Below are 19,362 nucleotides of genomic sequence, written 5' to 3' on the forward strand. Positions count from 1 at the left end.
TTATTGACATTCATATAAATCCTTTAACTTATGTCTATGCAAATGAAATAGAAAATTACAAAGGTCTTCTGAGTTTGAGTTCTGAGAAGAGAAATTTTGTGCATGAAAATTTGAAAAAGTTCAATCAAAGATAAAAAAATTGCAACTTATTTTATGTTTAAATATTTTTATGCGTATGGTATGCGTGAGTTATGCATATGATATGCGTTACTTATGCGTATGGTATGCTTATGATACGCATATGTTATGCGTATTTTATGCTTATTGTATTATATGCTTATGGTATGCTTATTATATGCGTATTTATGATACGCGTATTGTATACGTATGGTATGCTTATGATACGCGTATTGTATGCTTATGAAATGCGTATTTAATATTTTTTTTAAAGGGACGATAATATCTTATTTGTTAGTAACCTTCTTATTTTCAGAGCTGAAATTGACGAGTTATTAAGCAATAATTATTTAGGCAATGAACATGTAGATCTTTTTGCCCTTTTGTTAGATGAGAAGTGTAACCTTATGCCTGACAAGTACCATAAATTTCTATACATCTCTCAAGTCTATTGGGTTATTAACTTAGTATTCAATTAATCAGTTTAACTATTGGATTAATAACTTAATATCCATTTCTTAGTTCTTACATAATTACATACTTATATTTACTACTTGCACTAGCAGAATAACAAAGGAAGAAATAAATTGTCCAAATTGCAAATCGATCATATAACCTAGTTTTTTGTTTCTTCAAATAACATTTTATTACATCCAATCATTGAATCCTTGCACATTATCCTGCTAGTTGGTTTGCTGAAAGAACAAAAGTGGAAATTTTATGACTCGTTGCCCCATTGCGTCAAAGAGCATAGGCTTGTTCCAAAAATCGTAAGTGTTAGATGAACATGAACTCTTCAATTTTTAAAACATTTACAGAACTAATCCTTACTCTACGTATTTTTCAGCTTAAAGCCTATACTCTGACACGAAAGGAATTTTTAATAGTGATATCAGAAAATGAAAGCTTTCTACCATTAAAGGTGCACTAAAACAGGAGAACTTTGTAGATTGCGGAATGTATGTTTGTAAATATATGAAAAGAATAAGTTTTGAAGGCAACACTGATTGGACTGATAGTACAAATTGGCAAGAAGATATGCCAAAGTATAAGATAGAATTTACATATAAAATATTTTGTAAAACATTAAAAAAATGATAGTTTTTCATTTTGTATATATATTTATCATTATGTGTATAAATATTTCTATGTATAAATGTTTCTGTGTATAAATGTTTAAACAGTTTCTGTGTATAAATGTTTATTATCATTCTGTGTATAAATGTTTAATTCTGAAAAATATATTTTTCAATTCTGTGTATAAATGTTATTTACATTGATTTGATTAAAAAATATTTTATTAAATGATAATACGCATAAATTACGCATATTGTACGTATTATATAGGCATATTATACGCATATAATACACATATCGTAAGCAAAAAATAGGCATATAATACGCATAATATGATGTTTGAAAGATTTTGTGATTGATATTTGCGTTTAAGGATTAGTGTTTGAATTTCTTATTTGTTTTAACGAAAAAAATAATTTTATAAATAATTTTAAAACATTTTTAATTATTATGTATAACGCACGCACAAAAGACGCACATAGTACGCATCATACACGCATACATTATGCAGTAAATTTTATTTATCAAATTATATTAAATGCTTTTAAGAATATGCATGATGCACGCATAAAATATGTATATTGCACGCACATAGTACGCACAAAAGACGCATATAGTACGCATAATACACGCACACATTACACAGTAAATTTTATTTATCAAATTATATTAAATATTTTAATTAATATCTATCTTTTTTTTTAAGTTACTTACATTAAAATGATGAGGAATATATTTAACACGTTGAACTTAAACTTGTTATTACAAATTAGATGCAATGTGATTTTTATGATTTCATTTTCTAGTCTTGAATATGATATTTGAATAAGTACAAAGGGTTTATGGCTCTTGGTGGATTGTATTTAAGGAAGAGAAATAAGGAATAAGATGTTTGAAAGATTTTGTGTTTGACATTTGCGTTTAAAGATTAATGTTTGAACTTCTTATTTGTTTTAAATAAAAAAATAATTTTAAAAATGTTTTTTAAACGTTTTTAAATATTGCGCATAATGAACGTACAAAAGACACATTAAGTACGCAGAATACACGCACATATTACGCACATAAGACGCATAGAGTACGCATAAAACACGCACACATTCAATTAAATGTTTTAGGTTACTTATATTTAGTATGGACTGAGGGGCCATGACCATGGTTTAAAATTGCGCAATATGAGGCTCGCCTTTGTGCAATTCCGGTAAAAAATGCCTCGATGCTTACGCCTCGAGTTTTTTTTATGAGGCTTGCGCCTCAACTTGGTTGAGGCCCGCCTTGAGACCCACCTCGCCTCACTGGCATGAGGCTTATGCCTCACGCTATATATATTAAAACTTACATAAATCTTGAAGTAAATGCCTGACATTGGACTCTATAGGAGAGGAAGAAGGGGAGAGAGCAGTTCATCATAATGATGATTCAAATGAAGAACCCCTTTGTGATGATAGTGCTGATGACTTGTGAGTTCTTATGTGATATGTCATTGCTATTTATTTTTGGATATTTGAATTATATGTTAATGAAAAGAATACTAGGATTTGGAAAATATAGAATTTTGATTTGAACTATATTTCATGTTGTCTTATTATTGGGATATTTTTATTTCACTTCATATCTTATGATTTTTATATTTTATATTATTCACTCATTAGTTTATAAATAATTTATCATTTTATGTTTACGCAATCTTTTGATTTTGAGGCTTGCTGATGATGTGCTGGAATTTGGGGAAGCAAGCTTAGAGAATTGGAACAAACTTTCTAATATCCTTAATGCATTTGCTAATGCCTCGAGGCTTCATATAAACTTTGAAAAAAGTTCTATTATGTTCCCTAAGATTTAGAGAAATCAGGAAGATATTTGTAAAGCTCTTTATATTCCTAACATTAGCTCCAAGATCACTTATTTGGAGATACCTCTTACTTTCAATAGACTAAAAGTTGAAGACTTCTTGCCTCTCATGGATAGTATCACCAAGAAGATGTCATGCTGGAAAGCTAATTTACTATCTTTTGCTAGTAGCTGCAATTCTTGAAATTCAACATATAGAATACCATAGCTTATTGGATACGTGGTTCTATTTTGCCTAAAATAGTTTATAGGTTTTGTAAAAAAAACCTCCTATAGGTTTTTGTTTTTTTGTGATACCAATAGTACTAAAACAATCCACATGATCTCCTCAGATAAAGTTTGTAAGCCTAAGAATAAAAGGGGTTTGGGTATCTCATTGCTAAATGCACTTCAATTTGCTTTTAACTATTTAGTGATCACCATAATGTACAATAGCCCGTCTCCTTATCTTTTTGGCTATCCAGCAGGTATATATCTCCATGGCGTCCCTCCCCCCCCCTGTCATATGCTTCAAAGTTTTGGAAATCAGTATGCAATACTACTGTTGCAGCTAAATATTGCCTTCAATTTAGAATCACTCAAAATGCTCACATTTCTTTGAGATGGGATCACTGTTGTCATAATTCCACATTAGAGGAATTCATGGATGGGCAAAATTCTCTGGTTGCATCTTTCTCTGATTCTCTATTGAGTAAATTCATTTTGGGATAATATTGGAACTTACTGGATCTCTTCCTTGTGCCTTTATGGGAAGTATTTTGTAGTATCCAAATTTTAGATAGATCAATCCCTTGCTTAGTTTGGAATAATTTGAACAATATCAAATTTGGAGATTTTATAAATGAGTTTTAGAAGAATTTGCCAAACTGCTCTTGATATAGGATGGTTTGGCACCAAGAGTATGTTTTGAGACATTCTGTTTATGCGTGGCTTGCCATTGTGGGGGGCTTGAAGATTGCAGATGCATTGCAAAAAAGAAATATTCATATTCCGACTATTTTCAGTTTGTGTCATACAAAAACTAAAAGTGTTTCTCACCTATTTTTGAATGCACCTATTCATTTTCTATTCTATATGCTCTCATGCCTGCCACTAGGGGTCTTCTTCTAAGGCCCTCGATTTTGCATCTTTTTGAATGGATTGATAGTGATTTGAACGTGCTTCAACCGATTAAAAACTTATACCTGTTGATCAGTTGCTATTCTATATACCATATATGGAAAGAGAGAAACAATAGGAGATTTGAGAACAAAATACAAAGCAGCTCCACTATCTTGCTTAATATCAAAAGATTGGTATATGAGAAGGTTATCAAGTGGAAGCACTCGTTTAAATATTTGGATCTGCTTTAAGATGGGCTGGCTCATTCATATATATTTTTTGGGACTGTACTACTTTCGATTATGCATGTTGGTTCTTTTACCAAGCCTTGGATGATGATGTGGCTCCTATAGCAGGCTCCCCTTGGACGGTCTTGGGGCAACCAGGGGCTTGAGTTTTCCTTTGATCTGTTAGCTCTATCTCGTGAGTCTAAGCTTTATTGGCTTTAGGAGCTCTGTTTTTTCTGGCTAAAGTCTGTTTAGTTTGTATTTTGTTGCTCCTTGTTCTTGAGCAGATTTTTTGAGCTGAGTTGAGCTAGGCCTTTTTTTTTGTAGGGCAGGTTTTGATTTTATTTGTATTCTCTTTTTTACTCAATTATAAGGGTTAAGCCTAAATTTTTCCCCCAAAAAAAAAATCCACAAATGATTCGTACAGAATAATAGAGGAAACATTTGTACTGGACTCCATGTGCTGCACATTGCATAGATCTGATTCTTGAGAAGCTTGGGGAGCTACCTCAACATAAAAATGCACTCACTAATGTAAAAAAAATAACCAAATTTATTTACAATCACTCTTGGGTTCTAGCTCTTATGAGAAAGTTTTCGAAGAAAGAAATTCTAAGGCCAGCCACAACAAGATTTGCCACCGCTTACTTGACCTTAGAGAGCATGTTGGATGCTAGGCAACCTTTAGAAGCTATGTTCACATCTACATAGTGGTTGAGTTGTGCTTGGGCGAAGAAGGATGAGGGAAAAGAGATTAGAAAGGTTGTTTTAAATGATAGATTTTGGCAAAGTGTCTTACATGTCATTACAACCACTAGACATTTAGTTCATGTTTTAAGGATGGTGGATGCTGAGAAGAAGCCTGCAATGGGTTTTATCTACAATGCCATGGATGAAGCCAAAGAGATGATTGCCTCCAACTTAGGAGGCAGTGAGAGAAGCTTTAGGGAAATTTTGAATATTATTGATGATAGGTAAGAACTATAGCTTCACCGACACTTGTATGCCGCTGGCTACTACCTAAACCCCCAGTATCAATATGCAGAGAACAAGTCTACAAACCCTGAAATAAAGTTTGGATTATATCATTGCATGAATCATCTAATAAGTAATGCAACTGAAAGATCAGATGCTGACTTGCAATTGGTACTTTTTAGGAACAAAGAAGATTTTTTTGGATTACAACAAGCAAAAGATATAATTGCCAAACGTTCTCCAGTTGAGTGGTGGATTCAATTTGGTGATGGGACTCCAGAATTACAGCGTTTTGCTGTGAAAGTTTTGGGCTTGACGTGCTCTTCATCTGGCTGTGAAAGAAATTGCAGTATCTACAACCAAATACATACAAAGAGGAGAAATCGCTTGTCGACATTGAGGATGAATTCACTGGTGTACATTATGTACAATAGCAGACTCAGAGATAGAAATTTGAAGAAAAAAGGATTAATAGATGATGAAGATCCTTTGCTTTGCGATGATGTGGCGTCTGATGATGAGTGGTTTGTAAATGATGAAGTTGAAGTGATGCCGTCTGAATTACAAGATGAAGATTTAAATGTTGATTTCTTTGATGATCTTAAAGCATCCACATCCACCACAATTCAAGAACAAATCAAAAAAGGTATATAAATAATATAGTTTTCTTTTCTTAAATTTTTATTAATGTATTACATTATTATTCATTATGATATTGTTCAAAAATATTTAGGGAAGAGGAAGATAACTGATAATAAGGAAGAAGAAGCTAATTGGGAGATATTGGACTCTATAGGAGAGGGGGAAGAGGAGAGAGCAGTTCATCATAATGATGATTCAAATGAAGGCCCCCTTAGTGATGAGTGATGACTGATGACTGATGAGTGATGACAGTGCTGATGACTACTGACTAGTGAGTTTTTATGTGATACCTTATTTATTCTTAAAGATGTGGTAAGTAGCATTTTATGTTTTATATATTATTTACTCATTAGTATATACAAAATTTATTATTTTATGTTTACGCAATTTTTTGATTTTGAGGCTTACGCCTCAAAACGCCTTAAGGCTTACGCATCGCCTCATGAACGAAAAATGCCTCAATACCCGAATACGCAATTTTAAACATTGGCAACAAGTATTTTTTTTTGCCTTCTTAGGGAGTGGTTGAATTGATTCGTCATAAGCTTTTCCATTTTTTAGTGGAACCAGTGATTTCCTCACAGCTTCTCTTGCTAGATCCCTGTGCTCTTGCTTCCCAACTTCATTGGTTAAGTTATAATCTCCAAAGGGGTTCTCGAAGAGACCCATTGTGAACTTGACCCTAAGAATCCTCCTAAAGGCATCATTGATTCTATTCGTGGGAATTACATTTTTATGTACTAGTTCAAGGAAGCTCTCAAAGTACCAAGGATAGTTATAGGGAATCATTATCATATCAATGCCTGTTAGGATTCCAGTATGGAGAGAAAATGTATAATTGATACCGGGAGGCATTATAATCCTATCAACACCTTCATAATCCGAAATTATAAAACCCTTGAAATGGAGCTTATTTTTTAGGAAATCAATCAGCAAGAAATGATTTGCATGCATTTTTACTCCATTCCAATTTGAGTAAGAGATCATCATAGTAGAGACACCTTTGATAATAGCATTATAATAAGGAGGTGTAGGAGATGTTTCCTTCCCGAGAGGATGACCATCCAACGTCTTTGATGCTGTCTTGTTGTTGTCCTGAAATATTAAATCAATCTCAAGAAGAAAATCATCAACACCCAACTGCCCGAAGTCATCAGTGACATTAGGTCGAGCAGCTTGTGAGCATGGCGTTGGATTAGCTTTGTCAGTGGACTTCACATCAAGCATTTGCACACTTGTAATGGAAATGTCATCAATTCCAATGTTGGTATTCGCCAGCTTCACACCGTATCCGTTCCTACCATCAGTGGTCTTCTTCTGTGAAGAATTGGTGGATGGATTGGCTGCATTATTCTTTTCCTTAGTGGATAACCAGAATTTGCCAAAAATATTGGACCTTCTCTTGCACAAATCACTGACTCTTACTAGGAGGGCTCCCCTGCTGCATCAGATTACTGAGAATAGATGAATCTGAGAGTGAAGCAATACTTATATTATATTGCTTTGAGGCATAGAAAGGTGTGACATCGATTGCTGAAGGCCAACATGGATGTAATCTTGTCATATGCTGATGGTAATGTATGTTCTGTGCAATATAGAAGTGAGTTGCATAATGCCTTGGTCGGAGTTGTGAGGGAAACAAGCTCTGAACTTCTTTGGAAGAACTGGTGCTTGCATCGATAGGAGCAAAAGGCAGTAGAGGGACTTGGGCTAGAGGATGATTCGGAGAAGCAGGATTTTTCTCGTCTTCGATTTTATAAAAGGGGTTCTCCGTGGCTTCAAGTGTGGAGTCGAGCATGGGATCGTGGGAGTTGAGAGGGGGCGGGCAGTGGTCATGCAGAGTGTCGATTGCGGAATCAGCGAATTGCTCTCCCTTGGCGAAGTTGATACCAGTGGTGGAAAGTTGTGTTGGCTTGTTGGGGAAGCAAAGGGACGACGCTAGACTGGCTGGATTTGGAGTGAGAGGCAATGGTGGAGTGGCAGCGGTGGTTGTTTCGCCGGGTAGGAAATTGCGGGATCTGAGTGGGAGCGGATGGGGATCGATAGTGTCGCGTGCAGGCGAGGTCTCGTGCACGGGTTTGGAAGCAATTTGGAGGCGGGATTGCATGGAAGACGGGAGTGAAGGCGAGTCGCGGACTGCGGCCACGGGTTGGACTAAATGGTCGGGTAGGGGATTCTGCCATTTGAGCGGAAGTTCAAGAGGAGGATAATCAGGCGGCGGATCTCGCCATTGGAGTGGAAGTTGTAGCGGAGGATATTCCGACGGCGGATCGCGCCATCAGAGTGGAAGTTCGAGAGGAGGATAGTCATCAATCTCCCATCTTCTTTGGCGTCCATCGTCGTCGACCTCCCATCTCCTTCGACGTCGATCGTGGTCGACTTGCCATCTCTTTCGGCATCGATCTTTGTCGATCACCCATCTTATTCGGCGTCGATCTTCGTCAACCGCCCAATTTTTTCAGCTTCAATCATCGTCGACAGCCCACCTTATGCAGTCCATCGTTCTTTGCAACCTCCAGGCTCTGATACCAACTGATGTGAGGAGACAATCGTTGGAAGAAGATGCTTGAAGGATTTCCAAGAACAAGTGGACAAACCAAGCTCAAAGGCTTCAATTCATATAATATTCATCAATGCTCATCCTAACATCAAACTATATGTAATAAATACTGAAGTAGAAAAACCTAGAAGATTCTATAAACATGAAACAACTTGTAACAAACTACATAAGATATCCTAAGGAATACTTTAAGCTTAAAATGCTCTGCATCACAGAGCCTCTTAAAACACATTATCTCAATAATTTTTATTACTTGGCAATTCTTATAACCAACTTTAATTTCATGTTTGAGTTCCACTGTCAATTCATATGATCAAGTACTCACAAGGTTAAAGCATTAAAGTTGTGCTAATGGAGATTTAAAGGATTCACTATTAATCCTCGCATTTCATTAACAAGACCAACAAACATCTACTTGACATAGTAAGATTGATATCAGACTTTTTGAAGCGTTTGATTTAATTTTTTAAAATTAAGCAGTCGTTGGATCATATAGCCTCTTCTTTTGTGATGATGGGAATAATAGAAAAAATCATTGAAAAAAATTCAGTTGCATGAATAGTAGAATATTACATATATGAAGTTGAATTCCATAAGATTGTGGAAACAATAAAAGAAGGCATTCGATAGAGTAACTAATGATGGAGGGGAGATTACTTGGATTAAGTTGGAACTTGGAACTTCTTTGTTGTTGTTGGGAATAATCAATGTGTTTGTTCTTCTCAATTGATGATAATGAAAACTGAAAGTGTTATCTAGAATATTGTAACCCTGGGAAGTGGTGGCTAAAGCTTTGCTTGTGACCAATTTCTGAATGGTGTAGATCTGTTGTTGATAATGGAGGACTAACAGTTTTGAGCCATGTTTTCTTAGTAGAATAGAATAATCAGAGAAAATGCCTTATCAAATAATTGTTTGTCATTTATCATTTTTGTCCCCAAAAAACATTGTTATTAAAGATATTTGGCATTAGAAATTTTTTGTATAGCAGTTTTAGTTTGCACGACATTGTTTATATGAGCTGGATTTTTTTGTTGGATCAGAATATAGAAAATAAACAAAAAGGTTATGATTCTTTTAGGCAATGTTTAAAATGGTGAAATCAGGAATCAAGGCCTTTTGCCTTAGCAAGGCATGACATAAGGCTTGAGGCGGATTGATGCGTAAGCGTCAAAACAGAAAAATCAAAATACATGAACTTACAAATAATTCTTAAAAAATGGCAAAAGTAAAATAAAACATCACATATTTATTTGATTTGTCATTATAAAGATATAAACTACAATTCTCATTATTAAATGTTATTATAAAATGAAAATTTGAAATGAGATTCAAAATAAACACTCATTTAAAACTTAAATACATCATAAATATTATAATCTATTGTAGTCTCATTCTTTCTTTCATATTCTTCATAATAGACCTCATATGTAGTAATTATATCATCCTCGAATTCTAACTCTTTATCATCTTCGAATTATTCTTCAATTATAACATTTATATTAACTCCCCAAATTAATTAGCATTAGATTCAATGTAATATAAATTTTCATTCTTCTCATCATCAAATGCATGCTTTCATTTTCAATTTTAAATATTTTACTATTTTTAGTTATTATCTATTCATTATTAGAAAATATATTGTTAAAAACTAAATGATTTATTTCATCATCAGTTATTCGTCTCTATAATTTGAAGTGTTTTTCTTTTAAGTTTTTATTAAATATAACACAACCATTCAATCTTGTTCATTCATCTATAGCTAATTTGTTCATTCTCTTTGTATAGTAGAATAAAGTATATATTTATTATTAATAATAATATATAATAAAATTATAAAACTTAACTATAACATGGCGTTGCCTCGAAACACCTTGAGGCGTTAAGCCTCGAGGTGTGCACCTCATTTAAAAAAAAATGTAAGCCTTACTGGCACAAATGAGGCTCAAGCCTCGAGGCGTGCCTCAAGTTGTGTGCCTCAAATGATTTTTCAAACCATTCTTGTAGGTCAAAGTGTCAAACAAACCTTTTTTTGTCATAGTCTTCAAGCACAGCTAAGCAATTTTGTGTGGAAAAAGATCAACTTACTCTAAACTTGTGATTCTTTATTCATAACATGATGCTGCTTCTCTTCTTTCTCACTGTAGGGATGAATAACTGACTTCGTACTGTAATAGCAAAATAAAAGATAGTCTTCATTTTGTTTGCATCTCGCTAATTGGGTGAATCTAACTTTGACTGACATATGAGAAAAAAATTCTGTGATATCTTCTAATTTATTAATGATTAGAGTAGTGAATATATCGTCATCACTTTTCAATGGCTACAAAGCAGCATAATGCCAACAGGGTTCAATGACTACACATCAAACAGTGTAAATATGATCGAGCAAAATGCAACACTGTTGAGTCCTTGTACCTCCAATACTAAACTATATATAGAGGATGTCTTTTCTATCTCATTTACAAATGATTCCTTGTGATAGAACAAAATATTGAAATTGCTACTTGTCATGAGACTAAGAAATTTATTTATGCCACTGAATGATTTTAATTAGTTTCAGAAGGGAAGAGAATCTGTAGAGACTATTCCCTATCTAGTTTATTATCTGAAATTAGATGCACGTAGGAGTAAAAAAGTTATTACAATTGCCTAAGATGAACAAAATGTTAAGTGTCAAATACTCAATTACTAGAGGTCTTGAAGCTTGTTTCAATTGTCAATATAAACTAAACAATTATGTAACATTCTTTGGGCCCAATTTGCTTTATAGAGGTTGATCACTAAGGTATCTGTGTATAAATATAACATGAGTAAAACGAAATCCTAATGATTTGATGACAATGGATGAGTGCAGAAGACTCTCAATTGTCATACCGTAGTGGTAGCTGTGCTGTGTTGGTGGAAACAGCTAATTAGCGCGGTGTGATACGGCCTGTGTATCAGTCTTCTGCTTATCAGCTCCCCTCAGATTGAGTATCCAAGAATTGGAGAGTCAATTTGTTTCGTAGGTGAGTAAATTGAATCAGCAGTAGAGCTTTGGTGAGGATATCAGCAGTTTGATCCTTCGTATCAATGTGGAACAACTACTTCCTTGAAATGGTTCCTGTCCTGGATGTAGTGATAGTCAATCTCTATATGTTTGGTGCGAGCATGGAATACTGGGTTGTTGGCAGGAGAGATTGTTGAAATGTTGTCATAGTAAATAGGAGTCGAACATGATAGGATGATCTGAAAGTCTTGAAGAAGTCGTCGAAGCCAAACGATGTCCGAAGCTGTAGTTGCTAGCGCTCTGTACTCGGCTTCTGTAGATGATATGGCCATAGTTGGTTGCTTTTTAACACTCCAAGAGGTCAGAGTGTTCCCTAGGAAGCAGCATAAACTTGTAGTCGACTTCCTATCATTTGGATTGGATGCCTAGTTCGAGTTTGAATATGATTGTAATGTGAGCTTGCCTTTGCTGATTGGTAGACCGATATGAAGAGTTCCTTTGATGTAGCAAAGGTGTCTTTTCATCTGTTGAAAATGATTTTGTTGGGGATTATGATTGTGTTGGCATAGAAGGTTGACAGCAAATGCTATGTCAGGCCTGGTGACTGTGAGATACAGTAATGAGCCAGCTAGTTGGCGGTAGAAGACTGGATTGGCATATGGTTGGTCACAGCCGATTTTGCTTAATGTTTTTGGAGAAAGTGGAGTTGTCGCTGGTTTGCAGTTTGAAAGTCTAGATTTGTGAAGGTGATCAGATGCATATTGAGATTGGTGGAGAAGATATGAAGTGGGTTGGCGGTGTACTTGTATGCTAAGAAAGAGTGAGATAGTGCCAAGATCTTTGAGGAGGAAATGTTGTTGAAGGTGAAGCAGCAGTTTGGAGAGATGTTGGGTGTTATTGCTGGTGACCAAGATGTTGTCAACATAGAGAAGTAGATAGATTTGAGTATCGGAGGATGAGTAGATGATGAGGGACGGATCAAAATTGCTGAAATGGAAATTTCTTGAGATAAGAAAGTTGGAGAAGGTAGAGAACCATTGACAGGGAGCTTGTTTGAGGCCATAGATGGCTTTTTGGAGTTTGCAAACGTGGTTTGGATGGTGTGGGGAATTGGATGAGGGAATGGTAAGATAGATTCATGGAAGGTAACATGTCGAGATATGTGAATTTTATGAGTTTGTAAGTTGTAGCAACGATAGCCTTTATGGACATTAGAGTAGCCAAGAAATATGTAGGGTGTGGAGCATGGTGCTAGTTTATGTGGTGACTGAGGACATTATAGCCATCCAACCATTCATCACTAGTGGAATCATCTCTGCCGTCAGATCATTAGGATTTAGCTTTACTCATGTTATATATACACAAATAACTCTACTGTAGCTATGTATTATAGACTACAATTTTAATACATCTTAATTCTTTTATCAATATCTTCTCAATTTCCTCTGCTTTCTTTGTTTCTTTTCATGGTATCAGAGATGCAAGAAGCCTAACAAGCTCTTCTTCTCCAACCTCATGGCAACCTCAAGCACTTCCAGCACAGCTAACATTCCCACAGTTGATTCTGATCCAATGATCAAAACTCCAATCCCCTCCTCTCAAGTTCCTCATGGAAAACATCAAATCCATTGCTCATATACAGCTCACAAGTGAAAACTACCCTATATGGAGGCTTCAAATACTGAAACTCTTCTATGCAAACCATTTTGCTGGATAACTCACAAGCGATCTTCCCTACCTGCCCAAACTTCTCATGACAGCTACTGGAACGGCTGTACCCAATCCGGCATACACAACCTAGTAGCTCTAAGATCAAAACCTATTTGTTGCCCTATACTCCACCATTTCCCCCACCATTCTACCATATATTCTTAATCTTCAAAGCTTGCCATGAGATCTGGGACACTCTTGAGAAGAGGTTGCAACCAACGAACAAGTCACGCGTGATTTAACTCAAAAATGAGCTCCATAATGTCACCATGAGAGACTCCTCCATGACTCAATACCTCTCAACCATCAAATCCCGGGTAGACAATATCACCATAGCTAGATCTCACCTTGATACTGAGGACATAATCCTCTACATTTTAAATGGTTTGCCCCCTATATATCAAGCCTTCAAAACAACCATAATAACTAAGCTAACACCTACTAGCTTAGATGACTTTTACTCCCTTCTTTGTATTGAGGAAATTAACCTCATTCCTGAAAATCTCAAGATCTCCCAACCAGGCTCATCCAATACTGCATTAGCAGCAGCCAGAGGTCGTCCATCGTGGTATTACGGTGGTCACATAATAATCCCCAGCAACATCAAAATGAAACCTGCAACCCAGCTTCTCCCATTGCTAGAGTTATTTGCCAAATATGCAATAAATCAGGTCACTCGGCCACAACCTGCTGGCACAGAAACTGATGTGATGCATGGATGGAGTTACACAAAATTGAAAAGAGAATTAAATTCTAGCTCAACCAATTATATAATCATGCATCAAAGTCAAGGCAATTATAAATCATTCGCAGCGTTCGATATGCTAGGCAAAATAATAATAATTATTATGAGTTATAATAATAGTAAATTATTATTATTATTAGTTATAATAATAATAACAGTTAATTATCATTTATACTAATAATAAATTATTTTTATTAGTTATGATAAAGATAAATTATTATTGTCGATTATAATAATAATTTTGTATGTGTCCTTTCTCGTCACCATCGTCATCAATCCTGCGAAGGTACGAAACTCCCTAAACTCAGATTCTCGCTCTCGAAGTTAGCGGTGGATCGGAAAACTGCCCATGCACGCCTTTGTTGTGCGTGGTGGGATGGGACCCCAGTGCGGCCCTTACGACGAGGCGGGTAATCACCTAAAAAAAAACCTTACTTCAACGTTCGTGGCGGACCGAAAAACAGCCCATGCACGCCTTTGTTGCGCTTGGTGGGATGGGACCCCGGTGCGGCACCTACGGCGAGGCGGGGGCATTTATAAGTACCCCCAAGCGGGGGGAAAGAAAACCGCTTTTTCAAAAAAAAAATGCTTTTTTTAAAAAACCCATGCACGCTTTTGTTGGCGTGGTGGATGAAAAAACAAAAATATCACCGCCGCGGTGTCTCACAAACACTAACCGTGCACGTCTTTGTTGACGTGGCGAGTAGGCGGCCTCTTGGTTTTTCCCCTAAAAGGGGAGACGTCGGGAGGTTGCCGAAATTTTGTAAGACAAGAACTTGGTACAATTTGGGACCTAGACTCGATTGAACTCAGAAGAACAACGGAGGACTTGTACTTGGACTTTTGAACAAGATCTAAGTGACTTAATAAACAATTAAACCCAAATAAAAATATGCAAGAAGCTTAACTCAAACTCAAACAATCATGACTTGAACAATTTGGATTTGCAATTAAACTTGCAAGGACGCAGGGGACTTGAACACGAACTGGACTTGTGGATTTGAACCATACTTGGACTTGAATTTGAATAAGATGTATAAGAACCTGAATTCAAATGAATAATGCAGAAAATCAAACTCTAATTCAATAAATGTATGAGCATGCTGAAAACATAAATGTTGATCAATAAATTTGATCATGCAAGCAAAGATCAGCAAAGGGATGAAAGACCTATGTTGAAGCCTTAATAAGCATGATTGTTATTTTGCTCACAAGCAACATGAATGTGACAAACAAGAGAAAGTTGGAGTGCGCAAGTTTTGCGAACATTGGCTGATATACTAAGCACAACTACAACTCATTCACAAGCAAAAGAAGACTCATGATGTAAAAAATCATAGGTTGTGATTCAAAAGCATTCAAAGAAACATCCATCGGAGAGACTAAAACAAATTGCCATGTTCAATCAATCAAGTTACAAGCAAGGATAATAAATTTGTAATATAATCATTCGTCCTATAATTGAAGCTCAAAGACTTGCAATAGCATCAATCACCAACCCACAAAAATATGCAAGAAGATTATGGCAAGGACAATGGCATGTTCATGCAACAAGTGAGATATCAATGGGTCGTCACATTGATTAGAATGCAAATGCTGATTAAAGCTATGTATTATTTGATTGAACAGCGATAAGCATAAGAAGCTTGAACTTGGAACTTGAATGATAAGGAACAAGAACTGTGAGTTGAACTATGAGATGTTGAACCCCACTTGCAATATGTAAAGGTAAAATGGGGTCATGATTCTCAAATGCATTAAATGATGCATGATTCTCAAATATATGAAATGATTCATCCATGGATAGTGGAATGAAGTGCTTATGAACCAAATTTTAGAGATCTAGCAACATCTCTATTATGAGTATGGTGAACATAGAAGCCTACAATGGTTGTTCATATCACCTGTGCTATTATCGTGGCAAGCGTACATTCCCATTCCCTACAAGTACAAAGGAAATGATCATTGAAGAACAATTACAAACAACTATGGGATACTTGTGATCATTCATGAATGATAATGGCATGCCTGAAGTCAATACAAATAGAACTGGCAATCCACTCATAAGTAACATCGATTGAAATGACGTAGAAGTGATAGGTTCTATACAAATATAGCCATACACGTATATTCGACAGATTGTTCACAACGTGGTGATGAAAGCCATGTAAGTTAAGGGAAGACACATATGATGCAATATACAATGAAAAGAACTTTTATAGATTATAACAACATATATGCAGTGGGTATAATGTCCTCATATAGTCAACACCAATCAATGTGCATGAAGGGGTTGGTGACAGATGCAAACTTCTATAAACTACTGTAAAAGACCCATGGTGTACCCAATATAATGTTCACAAGCAAAGTGCCAAAGAGTTACAATAAATACAAGCACCTACGGATCGAAGAAGGAGATTCGTTAGTGCACTATGATCCACATACAGAAAACAACAAGTAGTGCACAACAGTCTGCTTGTACGAAGCAACGAACAATTTTATTTAGAAGCTGCTACGCCACGCCACCGGATCCGCAACTTCTATGCAAGCGGACAGAAGGCGTCTACAAGTACTTTCAAAGTACCCCCACACGTGCACTATAGTTTGTACAACCATTAAAAAAGCGGACGAGGAGTCCGCATTGAGTCGCGCCTCAAGTCGAGGCGGAAGTCATGCGCATCGGGGCTTACGCCTCAAATCATCTAGCAAAGCCTACGATTTTTTCGCACGAGGCGTATGCATTAGAGCGTAACGACTCGAGGCAGTATGAGGCTCCGCCTCAAAATTTTTTCTTCGGTATATATGTAAATACGACGCAGCCGCTTTTTGTTTGTGTATTCGAGTATAGGATTAGGGCTTCCTGTGAGAATTGAAAGGCGAACTAGAGGCGAAGCCATGAGGGAAAGAGATGAAGCTGTGAGGGAAGGAGACGAAGCCATGAGTGTAGGAGACGAAGTCGGAAGGAGACAACGCAGGGAAAGAAACAAAGTCGAAGTTGTGAGTGTAGGAAACGTTCAGGCATCGGTTAAGTCGGAAGAGCAGGTACGCGGTGTTGTGGCCTTGACTTTGACGTGCATTAACGAAAGCTTGAATAACTCCTGATTCGGCTTTCTTTCATTCGTCCGCTCAGTACATGCTCGGTACCAAGCAAGAACAAGCTCGGTACTGCTCAGTACATGCTCGGTACTGCTCAGTACATGCTCGGTACTGCAAGGTACATGCTCGGTACTGAGCTAGTACCGCTCGGTACCGAGCAAGTACATGCTCGGTACTTAGCGGTACATGCTCGGTACCGCCAGGGGGCAGCGCCCCCTTCAACCCCCGGCAGACTAGTATATTTTTGTATTCATGTTGTTTTATTATTGATAGTACAAATAATTGTTAAAATATGTCCTATTGCTAGCATGACTAGTGGCACAAGAAGGAAAGATCCTGCATGGAAATATGGAACTCAAGTTGAAGTGTCAGGCGAAGGTGCAAAGAAGGGATATGTTTACATGAAATATAATTTCTGTGAGAAATGCATAACTGGTGGCGTCAAGAGATTGAAGGATCATCTAGCCTGCGCTTATGTCAATGTGGGACCATATGCAAAAGTCCCTAATGAGGTGAAAAAGGAATGTACAAATTATTTAAATAAGTTTGCCACCACAAAGGAGGTCACTCAAAGAAATATAGAAGAGATGATAGGAAACTCTTCTTACTATGGATCACAGCATGAAGGTTCCAGTATTGGTAGTCATCTAGTTTCTTCTTACCGAGGCAGTCGGGGGCCCATGTATAGATTTATGCTAAATATTGATAACGAGGAAAACATAAATACTCATGATATTCAGCCTCCTACAACTACAAAAGAACACAGGAACAGAGTTTGTTTGAATATCATCAGATTCGTCTATGAAAATGGGATTCCATTTAATGTTGTTAGGAGTCCGTCGTGGATCAATATGTTACGATCTGTTGGAAGCTATGGAAAAGGATTATAACTTCCAAGCATGTATGAGCTGAGGACTTGGATGTTGAATGAGGAGGTTAAGACAACTTAAAAAATTGTGGATGATGTTAAGAAGACTTGGATTGAGACAGGAGTGACAATAATGTCAGATGGTTGGTCAGATATTCTACATAGAAGTATTATTAATTTTTTGGTCAACAATCCATATGGAATAATTTTTTTTCAAATCAGTAGATGCTTCAAGCTTTGTAAAGGATGCACAATTATTGTTTGAAATGTTGGATGAAGTTGTGGAGGAAGTGGGAGATGCCTTAGTAGTACAAGTTGTTACTAATAATGCAAGTGCATAAAAAGCTGCAGGAAGAATGTTAATGGAGAAGAGGCCTCACATTTACTGGACTCCTTGTGCTGCACATTGTATTGACTTGATGCTTGAGAGGTTGAGACAGTTGCCTCAACATAAATCAGCCATATTAAAGGACAAATTCGTTAGTAAGTTTATATACAATCATTCTTGAGTACTCAGCTTGGTGAGAAAATTCACTGACAAGGAAATTATTAGACCTGCTGTTACAAGATTTGCTACTGCATATTTAACGTTGCAGAGATTCAAGGAGTTAAGATAACCATTGGAAGCAATGTTTGCTTCTAAAGAGTGGGATAAAAGTTTATGGGCCAAAAAACAAGAAGGAAAATAAGTTAAAAAGATTGTTATGAAAGACAATTCATTTTGGCTCAGTACAAATTATGCTTTGAAGATAACATGACCATTAGTAAAGGTGCTTAGAATGGTTGATGGTGACAGGGCCCCGACTATGGGATTTATTTATGAAGCAATGAATAGGGCTAAAGAAGACATTGTAAAAGAATTGGGAGGTCAAGAAAGTGCCTACAAAGAAATATGGGATATTATAGATGAAAACTGGGATCGACAATTACACCAACACTTACATGCTACTGCGTTTTATATAAATCCCCAATTTCATTATGATAAGGATTTTCATGTTGACAAAGAGGTGAAAATTGGTTTGTATGCATGTATGGATAGACTCATTTCTGAAGAAGACTATCTCAAAGTGAATGATCAATTTGAGGATTTTCATTTGAAGAAGGGAATGTTTGGATTTAGAGCAGCACAAGCATGCTACAAAATACGATCTCCTAGTATGTTTATAGCTTGAGTATTTATAATTTTAATATTAATATTTATATTCAAGTCTTCTATTTCAACCAATATTCATAAAATACTATGTTTGTCTTCATGTAGAATGTTGGTGACTCAGTTTGGAGATAATGTTCCTGAATTGAAAGCTTTTGCAGTTAAAGTTCTTAGCCTAACATGTTCGGCTTCTGCATACCAGCGTAATTGGAGTATCTTCAATCAAATTCATACAAAGAGATGAAATCGAT

The 19,362-nt window shown here is 36.3% G+C and overlaps 1 protein-coding gene and 1 long non-coding RNA gene across 3 annotated transcripts in view; one reads left to right on the plus strand and one right to left on the minus strand.

Annotated features, from left to right (window-relative positions):
• Nucleotides 1–19,362, plus strand: part of LOC110094413 — a 36,628-nt gene that overhangs the window by 12,118 nt on the left and 5,148 nt on the right. The window lies entirely within an intron of this gene.
• Nucleotides 8,506–14,085, minus strand: LOC110094414. The gene is made up of 3 exons (XR_002302862.2): nucleotides 13,956–14,085; nucleotides 11,635–11,636; nucleotides 8,506–8,522 (listed from the first exon to the last, which is right to left on the minus strand). It is a non-coding gene; the product is annotated as an uncharacterized LOC110094414 (long non-coding RNA).

This window comes from Dendrobium catenatum, unplaced genomic scaffold (genome assembly GCF_001605985.2).
Source record: "Dendrobium catenatum unplaced genomic scaffold, ASM160598v2 original_scaffold_209636, whole genome shotgun sequence".
In the NCBI taxonomy this organism is placed as follows: domain Eukaryota; kingdom Viridiplantae; phylum Streptophyta; class Magnoliopsida; order Asparagales; family Orchidaceae; genus Dendrobium; species Dendrobium catenatum.